We start from the raw sequence: 20990 nt of genomic DNA on the forward strand, positions 1-20990 counted from the left end.
CTCTCTCTCTCCCTTTCTCTCTCTCTCTCCCTTTCTCTCTCTCTCTCTCTGTCTCTCTGTCTCTGTCTCTGTCTCTGTCTCTCTCTCGGAAACTTTCACTGTGGTTGGGGGAAAGAGAGTATTTCATAATCACTAACAATGTAGTTTCTGTCCCTATCATGCTTCCTAGATTGTTCTCTCTCTAGGTTCCAACATGCCTCTAAATGACAAATCCAATAGCCTTTCCCCATGTCCTCTCTCCTTTTTTCTTTTCCAGTTCTCGGTGTCAAAGGATATAGTTGACCATTCCCTCCTTCTTCAAATTTTCCTGCCTTGTCTTCTGTGACATTGCCTTCAGCAAACACATTCTGTTCACTTATATTGCCTCTCCCACCTTCTTCACTTTTTTTCTGTCTCAAAGAATCACAGAGAGAGGCAACATGACATAGTGGATGGAAAGAAAGCCTCAGAGTCGGGAAGACCTGGGTTCAAGCTTATCTTTGGACAAATACAGGTTGTGTGACCAAGGGCAAATCATTTAACCCCTCATTGCCCTTCCCCAGCAATACACAAAGTTTCAGTTCTTAAGAGTTACAGTTGATAAGAATTCCATATACTAACTCAATGATAGGAATAGACAGACCCCTCCTCCAAAAAATATCGTGGCTTTAGAGCTGAGAGGGACATTAAATGTCATCAATCCAATGCCTCTCATTACAGATTAGGAAACTGAGGCCCTGGGATGTGAAGTCTGTTTGCACTTACTATGGGACACACTGTTCTATACTTTACAAATGTTACATAATTCGATACTCACAACAGCCCTGAGAGGTAAATGTTATTATTATCTCCATTTTACAGGTAAGAAAACTGAGACAGTGGGTGACTCCCCCAGGGTCACATGACTAGTAAGGTTCTGAGACTAAATTTGGACTCAGGTCTTCCTGATTCCAGGTACAGCACTCTATCCTCAGTGCTACCTCTCATAGTATGTGGTAGAGTTGGGATTCAAACCCAGTTCCTCTGATCCCAAATTCAGTGTTCTTTCAACTGTACCATGTCACCTTTCTTCCTCCTTCTGCCTCATCAAGTGTGGGTTTGAGTTCTGTCTCTCCTCTCTTTCTCCATTCTTCCATAGAGAGGCCCCCCGATGCTTCAGCTAGTAGTATTAGTTGTATGATTCCTAAATCTTTCTCTCTAACCACAAACTTTCTCTTGAGCATCAGCTGGGCATTTCCAAGATTCTATGGGTCCCCTCCACAACTCAAACTCAACATATCTAAAACCAAACATGTTATCTCTTCCAATCAAAAGAATGTCTTCCTGACTTTCTCTTCTTCACTTATTGCACCAACATTTTCCCAACTACCCATGCTTGAAATCTTAAAGACATCTCTGATATTTCACTCCTTGTACCTTCCTCATGTAATCCACCTCCCAGATCTACTGTGTTTTTCTTTGTATTGCATTTCACAGGTATCATTTCCTTTTCAGTCACACTGCCTTAGCCTACATCCAGACCTGTGTTATCTCTTAACTGGTTTTCCTGTCTCTAGTTCTTCTCACTCCAACCAGTCCTGCATACTGCTGCCAGATTAATCTTGCAATGACAAAATTTTAATCATATTAGTCATGTGCAAAAAATCTTTCAGTGGCATCTTTACTGAATAAATTTCAAGTTCCTTATTCTGTCACTAAAAATTCTCCAGAATCCAGCTGCAATCTATCTTTCCAGATCTTTGTTTTAGAGCTCTCTCATACCTGTTATATTTGTTGTTGTCATTCAGTTGTTTTTCAATTGTGTTGTACTCTTTGTGACTCCATGTAGGGTTTTCTTGGCAGAGATATTGGAGTGGTTTGCCATTTCCTTCTCCTGCTCATTTTACTGATGAGGAAACTGAGGCAAATATGGTTAAATGATTTGCTTAGGGTCACACAGACAATGTCTGAAGTCAGATTTGAACTCATGAAGATGAGTCTTTCTGACTCCAGGGCCAGAAATCTATCCACTGTGCCTCCTATTCCCTAGTCCAGTTAAATGAAAACACCCCTTTTCTTTACATAGGAAAAGCATTTTCCTGCCTCCAGAACTTTGGTGATTATATTCCCTTTGTACAGGGTAACTGTGTCTCCATATTCAAAAACTATTGAAAACTTACCCTTCCATAAAAGTCCAGCCTAAATTCCTCTTCCTCCTTGAAGTATTCTGTGGTCTGCACAGCCATAGATCATTCTGCTCATCCCTTGTGAATTCCTGTAGCTCCTTATTTGAATCCTTCTTATTCTATCTGTCACGTACTCCCTTGTATTATAATTGCTTCTTTACAGACCTTGTCTCCCCCTACTAGATCATAAGTAGGGACTGTGTCTTTTGTATCTTTGTATTCACACAGCAGCTAGAAAAATGCTTTGCACACAGTAGTCAGTCAAGAAATAATTGTTAAATGAATAAATCTGAGAAAACAATTAACAGTACCATACAATATATCATAAGTGCCACATGAGTGCTGCAGGCAGCAAACATTTTAAAGGTGCAGAAGAGGGAGAAATCAGTGTGGGTTCTGGTGGGCAATAAAGATTTCACAAAGCAGGCAGGGTTTGAGGAGAATGTGGAATAATGAGTAGGATTTCAATAGGTAGAGAGGAGAGGACTAATCATTTGGAGATGGGAGTTGGTGGGGATCAGATAAATAGGAAATAGCATGAGCCTTAGCTTAAGTGTGAGCATGTAGGCAGGAAGACTATGTTGTTGACTGCTTCTTTGTTTTAGAAGAATGGGTTAAGTTCACTGAGTAAACAAAGTTGTGGCTATAGTGTGTGAGGTATAGCCTATATATTCTACACATAGAACAGATGTTTTTAACTTGGGGCTAGGGGTCTATGGATAGATTTCAAAGGGCCCACATACTTATTTTGACTCACCTCTAACTGAAATAAAGCAATTCCTTTAATTATTTAGAAACATTATTCTGAGAAATGGTCCACAGCCTTTAGCAGTCTGTTAAAGGGATTCACACCACGGGTAAGATTAATAACACTTGCTATAGAGCGATAATGAGAAATCAGGTCCAAAGGGTTGATTAAGGCCAGGTTGTAGAAGGTTTTTAAGGGGGAGGTTAAGGAACTTGGTCTATATTTGGCAGACAATTGAGAATATTGAAGGTTAATGAGGAGAGGAATGAAATGATAAGAAAGAGGGATAGAAATTGCATCTGGATCTGTGATGACTGGGATTTCACTGGTAGAGGGAACTCTCTGGTGAGGAAACTCCTTCCCTCAATGCTGATTACCATGTGATCTGCAACTAAATCTGGAAAGCTGTGTGGAGTCACAGAGATTACATGACTTGCTAGGGTCACTCAGTCAATAGGTGTCAGAGAATGGATTTGAACCTTGTTCTTCCCAACTTCCAGACTGGATCTCTCTCTCCACTATGCAATGCTGCCTCTCTTTGATGGGTATGCATGAGGAGATACACTGATAATAACTTTGGAAGGAAGAGCTGTTTCTTCTTTGACACTGTTCTTTGGAGATCCAGTAGACCATATGTAGATGGATGATTGCTCATCTGCTTCTAGCTTGCAGAGATCATTCCATAGTGAACAAATATCTTACTTCATCATGGGGATGCTCCCTTCAGAAAGAAGGAGACTCCCTAGACTGGGCAAGCTTGGAGAAGTCTGGTCTCCTATTTATGTTGCAAAGGGTGCTGCTAAGAGTGGCTTCCTTTCATTTTACTATGTCATGTGTCACATTTCCTTTAGAGAGGTTAATTTAAAAAATATGGATTCTCAGTGCTAGGTAAAAGCAACTACTCCTTCATTTGTATGTAAAACTATGTGATCATATAAGCAGAACCAAAAACTTGTTACAGGCATTCTAAAGTCCTATGACTCGCCTATGTGTGCATAGGCATAACACACACACACACACACACACACACACTAGCAGAATTTACTCTCTGAACTATCTACATAAAAGAGGCCATTTCAACATTTAAACAAATACCACCTGACTACAGGAAATAGTGGCACACAGTTCAAGGAGAGTTCTAATGCTGAAAGAGATGATGCTGGCATTGGATATAAGCTAGTTATCTGTCTGGGGGAAAGATGGAAAGATGGACAAGGCCAACGTTCCCCTTTCCACACACATTGGGAGGGCTCTTCTTCCTCTTGCTCTGTGCAGATGTTCCTGACTTTCTCCTCTTTGGGATAGTGATTTGGGGATGTATCATGAATTTCCTATATATTTTCCATTTTTGATGCATTTTTATGCTATTGAGGAAAGAAATAATTCAGGTACATTTTCCTACTTTTGCAGCTTGTAATTCCTTGTGCTTTTTTTCTGAGAAGGGAAAAATTCATCCTTTAAGAGACCTGAGTGAAGCCTACTTTTAGAGAGTAAAAGTCATGATGGATCTTCAACCACCTGGAGGCGTATAGCTCTCTGTAAAGCGTCTACCTCTCTCTTCCATTTTTTTTCTCAGTCATCAAACAGTTTCATCCACTCTGCTTGCTTTCTCTTTTCTCCATGATGTCTCATGGAGCATTTGGTCTTTAACTGAAACCAATTTTAAGTGGGTCGTCTGATGGTTATAAGTCCATCCACTAAAAACTGAGTATAGAACCAGGTGCTCACCTGCTACCAGGAGACATTAACATAGACATAGAAGCTTCTGCTACATTTCAGGGAAGAGACTGAAATGACTTGGCAGCCATCATAAAAATATATCATAAATAATGAATAAAATGCAAGAACCCCCTTTTGTCACTCTAGCAGTGGGGAACAGGACTAGCATCCATATTTAAGGCTAACCCTTAGGCATAGATGGTGTTCAGTAAGGACTTGGTGATAGATATTTTTTTTAATTTCAGGTTTTCTGGAGTTCTTGTGTTCTAGGCAAGGGGATTTAATCCATGATCTAAAAAAAATGAGATGCCTGATAAGTAACTTCTAAAGTCAAACTGAGTATAGACATTCTAAGGATCTGAAGTGGGTGATTAGGAAAGGTTGCCTTGAGGAAGTGACGTCAAAGCTGTCATAACTTGGTAGGGACAATGGATGAGGATTTCAGTATAGGAAAATGACATATAAAAATATGAAGACAAGAGAAAGTAAACGTGAAAAATTTGATAGTAGATTAGCTTGAGTAGAGTATAGAGTTCTGGTAATGAAATAATTAGAAATGAGACTGAAGACATAGAGGAAATAGGGTTTACAGAAAGCATTTGTTATAATTTGCATTTTTCTGACTTTTAGTGATTTAGAGCATCTTTTTCATATGGCTATTGATTGTGTTGATTTCTCTCTCTGAAAATGGCCTATTATCTTTGACTATTTGTCAACTGGAGAATGGCTCTTATTCTTGTAAAATTAACTCTGTTTAGGAAAATCATTTGTTAGAATGTTATATATACCAGGCTGAGAGTTTGGATTTGATATAGTGGGAACTATTATGGCATTGTAGGATTTTGACCAACTTTATGTAAATCTTTAAAAGTTTATAAGGTACTTTCCTCATAAAATGTTGTGAGGTTGGTATTACAAGTATCATTATTACTTCAAGTATGAATATCCCTAAATTTACAGTTGAGAAAACCAAGATCAAGTGAAATTAAGTGACTTGCTCAACATCATACAACTAGTGAGTGTTGAAGCAAGACTCAAATCAAAGGCGCTTGACTCTAAGCCCAATTTTGTTTCCATTTTACCATTTGATATGTCATGGAAATGTACAACTAAATGATATAGTGAATAGAGCCCTGGACTTGAAGTCAGGAAGACCTAATGTCAAATCTTGCCATGGATATGACTCTAGGCAAGGTTTTCTTAGGCAAATCACTTAACTCCTCTCCTCTCATCTTTAGTTTCCTTATCTATAAAAAATGGGATTGATAACAATGGTGTCTACCTCACAAGATTATTGTGAAAAATAAAATGAGGTAATTTATGCAAGGCACTTTGCAAATCTTTATATAATTCTAGCTATTACTATCATCATCACCATCATCTTCACCATCACCATCACCATTATCATCACCATCATCTCCATCATCACCACCATCATCATCACCATCATCTTCACCATCATCATCATCAATGTGTGTTAAACCAAAAGTCAGAGATTCAAATCCATTCAAATTTAGATACTGCTTTTACTAGCTACACCTTAGGACAAATATACCTGGAAGAGGGAGTACTTAAGATGAGCCCTGAAGGAAACTAGAGATTCCAAAATGGTGAGAAGAGTATTTTAAGCATAGGGACAGTCTGTGTGAAGTCATGGGGGTGGGAAATGGAGTGTTTTGTAGCATGGAATGTCTTTCAGCAAATTTGGCTGGAACATAGAGAATGTTAGGGGGAATAAAGTGAAACAAGCATTCAGAATAAGGTAGCCTGAGTGTATGGAAGTAAGGCTTACCCCAGGAGATGATTGACTGCATTGAGATGAAAGTAGCTGCAGCAGATCTACAAGTAAAAACAGAGTAGAGGCAGAAGCTAAATTCCAGGAGCACTGCCTTAATTGGGGGAACCACATGACAGGCTGAAGGGATTCACAAAATGATAGATACATGAAGTGACTCACTCTTCACTTGGCTGTTGTAACTATTTGTACTAGAAAGTATTCGAACCTGCTGTGGCAGCCCTCTCTCCCATCAGCAGAAAGCAACAAACTGCTTTTTGGGATCACAGATTTAGTGCCAAAAGGGAGCCTGTTGGTCATCTAGTCATGTTAGCCCCTCATTTTACAGATGAGGAAACTGAGTCTTAGGGAGCTGATGTGACTTGCCCTTGCCCGAGAACACACAGAGCCAGGACTGAAAACTTGATCCTATTTGTCATTAAGCAAAACAAACACCCCCCCCCCAGCCACTCCCCCCAAACAAACAAACAAAAATCCAGAAGACAGCAAGGCCCTGTATAGAGACCTGGTTGTACCATTTCCTTCCTGTATAACATTTGGCAAGTCACTTACCAAATATTTTACAGGAAGACTGAGATCTCTCTGGATCATCTCAGTTTCCTCATTGATGAAATTGGACTAGATTCCCTCTAAGATTCCTTCCAGCTTTAAACCAATAATGCTATAATAATGCCTTCTAAATAGAGCACTGGCCCTTGAGTCAGTAGGACCCAAGTACAAATGTGACCTCAGACAATTGACACTTACTAGCTGTGTGTCTTTGGGCAAGTCACTTAACCCCAATTGTCTTGTCTTCCTCCCTCAAAAAAATAATGCCTTCTAGACTTCTGCCTGGGATCAGTCAAGGTCATTTGTGTATAATTTTGGATGTGTATTCTTTCTTTTTTTTAAAAATTGGACATTTTCCTGCTTTCAGTTCTATGACACCTATTCATGACCTCTCCATGATAATTGATAAATGCTAAATAATATCTACTAGTTCTTCAGATGTAATTAATTTGTGTCTGGTAATTTATACTTAATGAGAGCAGTTACATATTCTCTTAACCTTCTACTCCTTTACCTTGGTTTCCATTAAATCATTGTTGCAGACAGGCTCAATGCAAGGCAAAACTACCTAGCAATTGAGTTATCCTAAATTTGAAGGAGCTGACTCAGGAAATACAGTTCTTACTCACTAAATATCTTCAAGGAAAGTCCTGATGGAAAACTTTTGCTTAAATGATAGAGAGCATTCTTATTCAGGTACCTAGTAGACTAGATCATCTCTGAGGTCCCAGTTTTGAAATTTTTGGTTTCTATATGTCAGTGACTCATATGATGGTAGGTCTTTGTCATTTGTGTTAGTATCCATATGTGTTATTAGTCTTATCTCTCAGTGTTAAGTCATTATTGTGTACTAGGCATATGATATTCCTAAGCTCTAAGATATACAAACATAAGCAAGAAGAAAGACAATCACCATCCTCAAGATGTTTGTGTTTCAATGGAGGTGGGCCATGAAAGGAGAGGAAAAGAGTGAAAAGGGCATTGTTGTAAAAATCCAGAGAATAAGGAACAACTGGATTGAACCTTTCCTCAAAATGAAGCTTCCCAGAATAACTTACCACTGGGAAAAGGAAGCCACAAGGGTGGAGGGATGTTCCAGGATGAGAAGGCAACTGGTAGGTGGTGATAAAGATTGAGGAGTGAGGTATGACTGGTCTAGACCCTTCAACAAGATGGAGGTTCTAGGTAGAATTTGCCATTATAGGTCCTGAACTAGATTAGGAGCTCCCTATAGGCATATTCTCCTTTCTTCATTCCATCTTTCATAACACCTAAAGGATGATGATCATATAGCATTGATGCTAGAACTGACTTTTGAGGTTTTCATCAATAATTTTCTCTAAATATTAGTATGACACTATTTTTCCTAATCAGAGCCCGAGTTTAAGATAATTCAGCTATGGAAAAGAAGGTACTGGATACTTTGATGTGGTTGATAGGCATAGTACTAAGGGAAAATAATGCAAATGTTCTCTTCAAATAATGAAGGCTTATCAATATTAAGAGGAACATGGAAAAGAAGAAAGAGAGAAGGAATAAACTATAACAGTTAACAAGAGGATAATTTAGCTTGTTGGCAAGCACTTAAGAGTCTGGTTCATGAAAAATTACTCATACAATGTGTTGTAGGTTTTATGTGCATGAATCATGGTATTGATTTTGTGCTAATAGTCACATTTTGTTGGGTATTGTGATTCAGAAGGGTTGGTGAGGGGAAGGAAGATGGGGTCTAAGTGCAGAAATAAAAGAGTGGAGGTAGAAAAGGAAGCCTGTTGCCTTCCCCAAATTCTGCTACAATAGCCAAGTTTCTGGATTTGATACAGATTGCTAATTAAAAGATGGTAGTAGACCCTTCTACTTCCTTCTCTCAAGGGTCTCCCCAGCACAGAAAACTGCCAAATAAAATCTTTTATTCTCCTCTTTTGGTTAGGATTGGGTTATTGGAAAGAAGAAGAGAGGAACAATGAAAGGAAAATTGTTTATGTAAAAGTAAGCTCTATTTTAGCTTAAAAATGACAACTAACAGGGGCTGCCAGGTGGCTCAGCGAAAAAAAGCACCGGCTCCAGTGTCAGGATGACCCAAGGATCAAATCTGGGCTCAGATACTCAGCACCACACCCAGAAATAACTGGCCATGTAACCTTGAGCAAGTTACTTAACTCCGATTGCTTTAAAAAAATGGCAACTAACCAAATTCTCCCCGCCACCACCCCCCAGCAATACACACACACCTCATTCACAGCTAAAACAGAAAATGTTTTTCAACTCCTAGCCATGAAAAATTCATGAGTCTTTTAGGCCAAAGGGTTTGATATGTTTCCCATAATTTTTTTTTGAGGGAGGCATTATTTCAGAAATATTAGAGACAGCTTCTAGTGTATTTGGCCTGGAGTCAGGAAGTCCTGGGCTCAAATGTGGCCTCATAAACTTACTAGAACATGACCCTGGGTGAGCCATTTAACATCTGCTTGCCTCAGTTTCCTCAATCATAAATGGGGATAAAATAGCACCTACCTCACAAAATTATAACGATCAAATCAGTTAATATTTGCAAAGAGTGCTTAGCACAGCATCCAGCACAGAGTAGGCACTTAGTAAATCCTTACTCTCTTCTCCTTCCCTTATTGTACAATAGCTGGTAGGACTGACACAAAGGACTTCAATATTCGGAGAAACATTGGGAATTTGACCTTTACACATTATCTTGTGTAATGCTGAAATTTCCAATAATCATGTGAAGCCAAGGAAATTAACCAGTTTGGTCAACTGAGCCTAAAAAACAAATCAATCAAACAGTTAGGTGCAAAACCAGTTTATGCAAAGAAGCTTTCTTTTCTCTTTTTTCCTAGTGCTTCTCATATAAGCACAAATTAAGTCATTAAGCCCTCTGCCCCTCCAGAATATTAGCAACAAATTCTATTGGGATGGAATCCTTTTGGTGGCTAAGAGAAAATGACAAGGTAGGGTAGCAGGGAGACAGATAGGATGACAAGACAATACAGCATTATGAAAAGATTAGGATTCCTTCTCTGCTTCTTACTCTCTGTATTACCCTGGGCAAGTCACTGCACATATCTAGACCTCATTTTCCTCATCTGTAAAAAGAAGGAAGTGAACTAGATAATCTCTTTCATCCTCTCTAGCTCTAGAACCCTGAAACCATGAGACAGAGATTAAAACATCAAGTTTCCTTGATCTTCCAATTAAAAGTCATAGGATTTAAGGCTAGAAAGACCTCAGAGGTCAACTAATCTAACTTTTATTTCATAGATAAGGAAAATAAGAGCCAGCAACATATGCTCTGCTTGAGGTCACAAGGTAGTAAATAAGAATGCTGAAATTCTGTGAAGGCGAAGAGAAAGGGGCCCTGTACCTTTGTTCTGGACATGAGTGATTTTATCTTTAAAGTAGCCTCCATTTCAGCAAAAATGAGGAGTTACATCCATTCTCCCTGTGTTTAGGTTTTCTCTTTACCCCAATTTGTCTGCAAGGTTAAATACAAACAAAAATAAGTCATCAGTCTTTTTCTCTCCCTATCTTCCTGCTGGGTAAATGAAAGATTAGAAAATTTGCAACTATCTGTTCTCTCTCCTTAAAAATAACAGACTGTCCTGTCCCTCTTCCAAGATCAACCTCAGACAGCTTGTGATCCATACTAACTGTCTCTTTCTATTCTTCCTCTTCATTCTATACTCTCTGTATACTGATGAGAATTGGTTTGTAATCAGAGTCCACTTGATTTAAAGGAATTTTTCTCTCTGAGCCAACTGGTGTTTCTCCCTGTCATGGTTTGTAATAACAATCTGAATAAGGCTTTTCCTTGACTTGCTTCTCAAAATTATAAGCTGAAGTTTCTTTTAGCCATAATTCAAACTCAGGTTTTTAATTTGAGAACTTTTAAGTAATATGTCCCACTGACTCATGATATTTCCATTGTACTTACCTTGTGACACGTTAAACTCTGCCTTACCATTTAGCTATTGTCCTACTTTTAATCTCCCTGAATAGATTATAGTTTTCATGAGGGCAGGGAATACTTTTATCCATCCCATTCCAGTCCTATATCAGCACCTAGGACAGGGGTTTTTAGGATGATAGACAATAAATTTTTGTTGAAATTGGAAATAGTAGGACCATGGTCATGGAAAGGGCACTGTATTTGGCATCAGTGGTCTTGCGTTTGAATCTAAACTCTGCCACTTATTACCTATGTGACCCTGGGGAAGTCATTTCACTTCTCTGGTTTCCTAATCTCTAAAATAAGGAAGTTGGCTAGGTGGTTGCTAAGGTCCCTTTCAACTCTGATATTATGAGTCCAAGAGGTTCTTTTATATAATCTGCCATCTCTCAGGGCACAAGAAGAAGTGTGGCTCTGATGCTTAATAGAATTTGGAAATATAACTAAAAGATGTGGGAAGAGAAGTTACCCAATGAACTGAGCCATGGAGGGCAGTAGCTCTATTCCCCTGACTAAGGAATAACCGAAACACGACCCTCTGGCTCTTCTAATTTACTTTGGGGATGGGTTGCCAAATTTAGGGATGTGATACTTTTTTCTTCTCCTTTCATTTCACACATTTCTACCAATGGTTTTTCTCCCACAGGGCCCCCTTGAAAAATGTTTCTCTGTGAGTTTTTCCAATCACATATGCTTTGAAAAGAGGTTGGTGAGTTAACTTGGTCAGCCAGGGGTGGCTCAATGCCTGGTTAGCTTGGCTAGGCAAGAAGAAATGGGCTTGATGAACTGGTTTGTGAGTGCCTTCAGGCTTCTTCCAAATTGCTATGATATAAGGAGTCCCCATTCCACTACCCAAAGTCATTATTAAACCCCCATGTGATGGACTCCTATTAGTTTCCACTTAGAGAGTGAAGGCTACAAGCAACTGGAGGAAAGGAAAATGCAATGTGTTTAATGGGCCAATTTGGAGACCCATTTGGGAACCTGGATGCTTTGCCTCCTGCCAGATATTCTTGCATTTGTAGGGCATAGAGACAGACCTGGAGGGGGCTTGCAGTGTTTGGCGGGAAGACCAGATCAATGAATTTGCTCATTCTATTAAGGGAGAAAAAGAAAAGGAATAGTTCGGATTTCTTTCCTTCAAAACCAATTTCTCCACCTTGTAGGCAAGGGAATTGCATATAAGTATCTTTTGTTCAGAAAGCTGGAAGGAATCCCAGCAGGGAAAGGTCAAGTTTTATGTAAGAAGATTTAAACTGATAATCAGCCTTTCACTCCAACCATGCCTGTTGTACTAAAAACTTAATAAATATTAATTAAATACTAAGACTATTCTCATTTCATTTTATAAATTTGGTTCACCCAAATCTTTTTAGAAATGTGAATAAAGGTACTTCTCTTCCCCTCCCCTTTTATAATAAGTCCTGTGACATAATATGGTTTTTAAAAGCAAGTTTATGTTTTCTTTTTAGTTCTGAGGTCACAACAGATTTTTATTTTTATTTTAAATATTGTATCCAATTACATATTCTACTGTGGTTGATAATAGGAGGCAGATCTGATAGAAAAGAGATATCACAATAAGAACAGAGTATATACCCACTCTGACCTCCTCTCAAAGCCCTCTGTTTAAATGAGGGTAGGAAAGATCATGCACTCCCTAAAGTCCTCCCTTCTTACCTCCCTCTCATTGAGTCCCTTTCTTCAAGATACAGTGCAAGCATCACTTTCTGCATGACTCCTTTCCTGATCTTCCCAGGTGCTAGTACCTTCTCTCTCAAACTACTTTCTTTTTGTAAAAAACTATTTTGCATTTATTTCTATTTCTTCTTTTTATGTTTATTCTATATTTACATATATATGTATATATGTGTATACGCACACACATACACCCACATACACATACTTATTGTCTTCCTCAATAGCATGTTCCTTGCAAGGAGATATTATTTTTTTATTTGTAGTTATATCTCCAGCATCTAGCATAGTTTCTGGTATATAGTAGGCACTTAATAAATGTTTATTGATTGATAGTATTTTTTTAATTATCCATCCTAAGACCTTCTTCATACCAGAATAACAATTCCTTTCAAAAATGACATAGTAAAAACATACCTTTTCCATAAATATTACTCACCCTATCCTTATTCATTCATTCATTTGCCCACTCACTCACAGTCATTCATCATTAAAAAAAAATAAAAATATCACTTATTTAGTGACTATTATGTATTTAACAAGCCATATAGCTCTTTGGGGGAATAAAAAGTATACCAAGAACATGGGCTCCATCCTCAAGGTGGCTGTAATTTAGTTGGAGGTTTTAGTCTTGAAACCTGTGATTTAATTGATATAGGGAACTTCCAGGTGAGGAAACTCTCTCTGCCAATGCAGGCTTGTAGCTTCTCTGCAACTTTTAATCTGCAAGAACCACCTAGAGGGGCAGCCAGGTAGCACAGCAAGTAAGAGCACTGGCCCCAGAGTCTGGATGACCTGGGATAGAATCTGGGCTCTGATACTTAGCACCACACCCAGAAATAACTGGCTGTGTAACCTTGAGCAAGTTACTTAACCCCAATTGCTTTAAAAGAAAAAACTACCTAGAGCAGTTAAAGGTTAAATGACTTGCCCAGGATCATAAAATCATTATGGTGTCAGAAGCAAGACTTGAATCCATGTCTTCCTAGACACACAGTCTCTCTCTCTCTCTCTCTCTCTCTCTCTCTCTCTCTCTCTCTCTCTCTCTCTCTCTCTCTCTCTCTCTCTCTCTCTCTCTCTCTCTCTCTCCCTCTTTCCCCCTCTTTCTCTTCATCTCTCCCTCTCCCTCCTTTCTCTCAATTGGGGATAATTGACTTGCCCAGGGTCACACAGCTAGTAAGCTTCTGAAGCCAGATTTGAACTCAGGTTCTCTTGACTCCAGGGATAGTTACTCTATCCACTGTGCCACCTAGCTGCCCCCAAGACTTTCTATCCTCTACGCCAGAGCTGCTTCTTTTTTGAGAATAACTTAAAAGATGCAGGGACAAGTGTGAAACAATGAAGAATGGACTGGACTGATGGAATTCTAAGTAAAGGAAACAAAGATGGAATTAATCAGGTTAAGTTTTGTGTTGGAGGTAAGCTTTGAACTTGTAAGGAGTATGGGACTGGGGTTTTTGGAAAGGGGAGAGAGAAGAGGAGGAACATTCTTCATGTTAGGACCAGTATAGGCTGAGGAAAGAACAAGCAGAGGGTGGGTTAATTTGGTGGCAGTAAGTGCTCAGTATACAGTAGATAGAACAAATATGTGTTTATATTTATGGGAAAAGTGAATCAGTCTGACTGGAGTAGGTTAGAGGGGCTATGTTAAGGAACAGCAAGAGATGATTTTGGATGGGTAAGATTGGATCAGATTGCAGACAGCCTTGAATGGCAAGTAAATATCTAAGGAGTTTGGATTTGATGCAGTAGTTCAGGACAATCAATTATTGAGAAGGAATCCATGAAGAATGCTTTGGGAAGATTTATTTGTCAGTGGCTTGCAGGATGGATCACAGCACAGGGAGGTCTGGGGGTAAGACAAATAGCTACAAAGTGGTTTTGGAAAAGGTAAGCTGATGAGGGCTTGGGCTCAGGTGGTGGTTGTGGGAATTGAGAGAAGAGAGAGATTCTGTGATATTATGAAATAGGAATTAATGGTAGGGCGCTGGGAAAATGTCCCAGGATAGTCCCTCTGGCCTTGACACTATGAGATGAATCCAACAGTGATTACCTCCAGGATATAAGAGGAAGTGGTGCCCATCTGGGTCCTGGCTTGAGGACACAGAACTGTCTCCTACATTAGATTTGCAAGATGTCTATGCCAAAGAAAATGAAACTACAATGAGAATAGAGCCAGGACAACCTGGAGCTTGTTAAGATTAGGAGATACTTCTGCTCCCATTACTATCATTCCTTCTACCCAAGGGGTCTGGGCAGTTTGGAGAACCCCACATCAACCATTTATAAGGTGTCACTTAATGGGAAAGCCTTGTCAGACCAACATGGGAGACATTGTGTCTGTTGACTATGTCCTTGGACCTGCCCCAGTCTCACCTCCTTCTGTTTCTGCCATCCTGAATTGACCTGTACCACTCATCCAATGTTGTTGACCTTCTCATACTATCCCAATCAGTTTGTCTGTTCTTGTGAGGAGACCATGCATCCTTTTCTGATCTAATTCCATGCCAACTCCTGACCCAACTGGTGACATCTTCATGTTGGATTGGCCTTCTTTATCCCTAGCCAGACAGCCTGTTTCAACCCAATGTTATGGGATGGATGACTCCTAAGTCCAGTCATCTTTTTGGCATTATAGAATGAGAATTTACTGCCACAAAAGTGGTCTTCTGGGTAAATGAAAAGAATCTGAATATAAAATTCCAAGCCAATCTTTTGGCTGCTTAAGATTTCCTGTTTCCTCCCAGAACCTCCCAAACAAAAGTCTGGTTAACCAAGTAAAAGGGAGTGGATCTTAGAATCAGTGGCTAGATTTTTTAATTGTTTATTTTTGTGGTTTTTACTTTTATTTATTTTTTTTTACAAAACACACATGTGCGCATGTGCACACACACATGAAACCACAACCCACAAACATTCCCACAGAATGATTGAAAGCTGCTTCATGATGAACTAATTAAATGGGCAACTTCTCTGGTGTCACACAGGGCCCAGAAATTCTTAACCTCAGTCAGATCCCCAAACTCCAGTGTCTTTCATTTGTGGGCGTAAGGCTGACTTGATCCAGGCTCCCTCTTATCTCTTTTTGGAAAAAAAAAAACAAAACACCTTGCTTTTCTGGTGACATCCCTAGTTTCCTTCAAGTTGTCTTCTTACTGAGATCCCTTGTGAAAAAAGGACACTGACCTTGAATTGTTGTAGGTTGGGGTGGCTTTTCTTTGGCTAGTCAGAGAAAAAAAGAGAAAAGAAGGAACCTGGATAAAAGCAAATTTCTGCCTTTCCTGGAGCTAAGTGATGGCGCTCTGCTGGACCTGTTTTGCTAGTTGACCAACTGATAGGAGAAGCTCACTGGCCCTGTTCTAGTGCAACCTCCAAAGGGCGGGACTACTTACTTAGGTTATGACCTAATTTTTCATCTCTTCACTTTTGTAGCTATTTACAGATTTGGGGACCTATGGGGAACTTATTGATCAGAGTCCATGAAAACACCAATGCTTCCTATTAACAGCTGTTCACTTGTAATACATGAATGAATGATTAAAAAAATTATCAAGTTTTTAACAATGTACCAAGCACTGTGGTATACAAATGGAAAAGAAGATGGTCCCTGTTGTCAAGGAGCTCACATTCTATTAACTTATAACCTTCAGGTGATCATTGGGAATCACTAAGAGGGAATTATCCTGAATGCTACTTGGATTCCCTTGTGGTCCTGCTTCAGGCAATTACTTAGCTATGTGACTCTGGACAAGTGACTTAAATTCTCTTAGCCTCAGGTTCCTCATCTGTAAAATGGGGATAATAGGAACACCTATCTCAGAGGTTTGTTGCAAGGATCACAAGATTGAAAATGAATAACTCACTTTTCACAGGTTAAAGCACTATATTAATGCCATCTGTCTCTATCTAGTAATATTAGCAAGCAGTAAAGCTAGAATTTTCACCCTGCTAGGTCTTCTGACTGAGGGAATCTGGGCTTTCTCCATTCTACCACAGCTATGAATTCTATCCATTGAGACCAATTTATGATGAGGTTTCATTTGTCTGCTTCCCCTGCAGGGCCCCCAGTCCTTTTAATTAAAAAGAAATAAGGGAACCATGGAACAGCATTCTCAGTGTCATCCACAGTAAAAATAATAATGATTATTAATGATTAGTATGCCTATAATAGTAATAGCCTTAATGTTATCATTATTAATAATCACCATTGTAGTACCTTACACATAAATAAGTTTTTGTAACTTAGTACATTTTCACTTAAAATAGCTCATGTAGTCTTTGCTTTTGCTACTTACAGGGTCCCTGTGAAGACTTTATGAGCTAATTTAAGTGAAAATGCACTTTGTAAGTTAAAAAAAAACTTATGTAAATCTAAGGTACTATTACAGTGATTTTACAGATGCTGAAACTGAGTCTTAGAGGAATAAACTGACATGTCCACAGGGCACTTAATAAATCCTTATCGATTGATTAGAAATGGTATGATAGAAAGAACACTAGATGGAGAATTAGGATGTTGTAGTTCTCGTCCTAGGCTTGGTACCAGCTAGCTGTGTGACTTTGGGCAATTTGCTTTTCCTCTCTGGGCCATAATTTCTTCAACTGGAAAACAGATTATATTAAATAAACTTCCGTATCCTTTCCATACTTCAGATTATTTGACTGCACTGGCCCTATGCTAGAGGTAGATCTGAATTTAGGTCTTCTTACCCCAAATCTAGTGCTCTTTCCATCATTAGTTCCTCCCACTGATTCAAAATTTGCTCAGTCACCTGTCGATGACTTTGGTCTACACCAAACAGGACTTCTCAGGGATACATAGCCAGCTCCAGATCTAGAAAAGGGAATGAAGGGATAGCTGCATTTTGGACTATAAATTGTCATTGTGAATGTTCCATGATGCTGACCAGGCTATTTAAGGCAATAATTGTATTCCAATGGAACATTTGACATTGATCTTTTGATGCCTTGCTGAGACCTAATTGTCCTCTTTGATAAACAAAGTGTTTAAAAAAAGGCTCATTGTCCTAACAAAGAAATATAGTTGGACAGACAATCCATAAAACTGCATCTACTTTTTTTTCTGCCAGTTTATTCCTTTAGGGCAGAAACCCAGAAGCTGATGGGAATGTTGTTAGAGTCTTGGTCAAACATAGTGAAACAGATCTTACAAAGTTCTGAGCCCAGGAATTAGCTCTTCATGATCACAAGAAACTAGGAGAAGTCATAGCACTGTCTCTAAAGGTTGTACCTGGAGCATGGGTGGGTGTGTCCAGAGAGGAAAGAGAAGGGTCATAGTAATGTTTATTCCAGCTGCAGGACTTTATGCACTCTTGGACCTCTCATATCAGATTCAGTGGATTATTAGTCCAAGAGAGATGAGGCCATTGCCTTTACAATGGTACATGACCCAGATTCCCTCACACACAATCCAGTCCACTTTAATGGTGGGAAAGGCAACATTACCAGGGCAGGACACACATTAGACTGTGTGAACTTTATGAGAACAGGGCCTATTTTTACCTTTCTTTGTGAAACTAGTGATTAGTGTAGTTTTTGGCACATAGTAAATGCTTAGTAATTTTTTTTTGACGACTGAAAAGTCTTCATTTTCTTGTTAAAACTAGGCATTTGGAAAGCCTCTGTCATTGCATCTTGCTCTTCAGGAAAAGATTCCAGTTATTTTCTGTGACCTAGTCCATTGACATACATCTTCATTCTGTCATCTCTGCCTAGCCTTGTTTCCTATATCCTACCTTCCCTCGCTCTGCTTACCTATTCTTTACCTATACCATTGCCTATTCTATGCCAAGAGATACCCTAACTTGCCTATTCTGGTGAGATGTATGTGCTTCCTTTCCCACCTGCACCCTTTCCGGGACCCCTGACTATCCTTGCTCTGACTTTGGCTCAGATTCCTCAGTATCTTTGCTAGTACTTGCCAATTCCTGACTAAGGAGCCAACCTCAACACCTGTTCACTAGTCCTAACTGCCAGTCTCATTTCATTTCCCATGAACTCATTCACAACACCTGTCAGCCTGACTTTACCTTCTCCCAACCTGAGCAGGAGAGGTTTTGGGACACACCCCAGTGAATCTTGGATGAATGCCACTCATCCTGGACAGTTGACAAGATGGGGCAAGTGACGAGTATTTTTGGAGGTGGGAAGGGCTGGTGAAGGAGAGGAAAGAGCCAAAGATATTTTATTTTTAAAAAGTTTTAATAGTATTTTATTTTTTTCCAATAACATGTCAAGACAAGTTTTAGCATTAATTTTTATGAGATTTTGAGTTCCAGATTTTTCTCCCTTCCTCCCTCCCCTCTTCCTAAAAATGGTGGGCAATTTGATATAGGTTATACATGTGCAATAATGTAAAACATATTTCCATATTAGTCACAGTTGTGAAAGAAGAAACCGATCAAAAGAAAAAAAAACATGACAAAGAATAAAGTAAAAAAAAATATGGCTCAAGATGCATTCAGTGTCTATCAGTTCTCCATCTGGATATGGGTAGCATTTTACCTTCATGAGTCCTTTGTACTTCTCTTGGATCATGGTGTTGCTAAGAAGTTGAGTCGTAGTGATCATCACACAATGTTGCTGATACTGTGTACAAAGTTTTCCTGGTTCTGTTCATTTCACTTCATGTCAGTTCATACAAGTATTTCTAGTTTTTTTTTCTGAAATTTGCCTGTTCATCATTTCTTATTCGGCAATAGTATTCCATTATATTCATATACCATAGCTTGCTCAGCCATTCCCCAGCTGATGGACGTCAGCTCAGTTTGCAATATTTTGCCAACATGAAAAAATATAAATATATTTGCACATCCATTTTCTGGATTTTGGGGGGATACAGACCTAGTAGTGCAAAGGGTATGCACAATTTGGTTGCCCTCTGACCATAATTCCAAATTGCTCTCCAGAATTATTAGATCAGTTCACAACTCTTACCAACAGTGTATTACTTTCCTGATTTTCCCACATCCTCTCCAACATTTATCATTTTCCTTTTTTTATTAAATTAACCAGTCTGATAGGTCTGAGAGTTGTCTTAATTTGCATTTCTCTAATCAAGTGGTTTAGATCACTTCTTTATGTGCCTATAAATAGCTTTGTTTTTTTTCATCTGACAACTGCCTCTTCATATCCTTTGACCATTTATCAATTGGGGAATGACTTGTATTTTTATAAATTTGACTTAGTTCTCTATATATTTGAGAAAAGAGGCCTTTATCAGGGACATTTGCTGTAAAGACTTTCCCTCTAATCTTTATTGCATTGGTTTTGCTTGTGCAAAAGCTTTTAAATTTAATATCAAAATAATCTATTTTACATTTTGTGATGCTTTCTGTCTTGTTTGGTCATGTAACTCACTTAACTTCTCTTTTAAGAATTTGGATTCTAGGGGCGGCCAGGTAGCACAGCGAGTAAGAGCACCGGCTCCAGTGTTGAGAACACCTGGAGATCGAATCCCAGGCTCAGACACTTAGCACCCACCCAGAAACACCTGGCTGTGTAACCTTGAGCAAGTTACTTAACCCCAATTGCTTAGGGGCAGCCAGGTGGCTCAACGAGTAAGAGCACCGGATCCAGTGTCGGGATGACCTGGATTAAATCTGGGCTCAGATACTCAGCACCACACCCAGAAATAATAACTGGCCGTGTAACCTTGAGCAAGTTACTTAACCCCAGTTGCTTTAAAAAAAAAAGAATTTGGATTCTATAGCATTTGGTACACTTATGTTTAGTATTTATAGTACTTCATTGACTATGGTACCTTTTAACAAGATGTAGTTTCCTTCCTTATCTCTTTTAATTAGGTTTGTTTTTGCTTTTACTTTGTCTGAGATCAGAATCCTATTCCTGTTTTTTTTTCTTAACTTCTACTGGAGCATAATAGATTTTGCTCCATTCTCTTTCCTTTACTCTGTGTATGTCTCTCTGTTTCATACATGTTATAGGATTCTGGTTTTTGATCTACTCTGCTATCTGCTTCCATTTGATGGGAGAGTTCATCCCATTCACATTCACAGTTGTGATTACTAACTGTGTATTTCCCTCCATCCTATTTTTCTTTCTGTGTATCCTTCCTCTCCTTTTACTGTTTCCCTCTTCGACATTGCTTTGCTTCTGTCAACCACCTTCCCAAGTCTGCCCTGTCTTCTGCCAGTTCTCTTCCCCACCGCCTTTACTTAATCTCCTCTCCTCTTTCCAGTTGGGTAAGACAGATTTCCATATTAAACTGATTGTGCATATTATTCCCTCTCTGAGCCAATACTGATGAAAGTAAGGTTCAAGTGATGTCCCTTGGCCCTCCTCCCGTCTTCCCCTCCACTGTAATAGGCTTTCCACTCTTCTTCGTGTGCAATGATT

Source organism: Petaurus breviceps, unplaced genomic scaffold, assembly GCF_028583685.1.
Source record: "Petaurus breviceps papuanus isolate PSGF00001 unplaced genomic scaffold, PetGlider_PUasm1.0 90895, whole genome shotgun sequence".
NCBI classification, from domain to species: domain Eukaryota; kingdom Metazoa; phylum Chordata; class Mammalia; order Diprotodontia; family Petauridae; genus Petaurus; species Petaurus breviceps.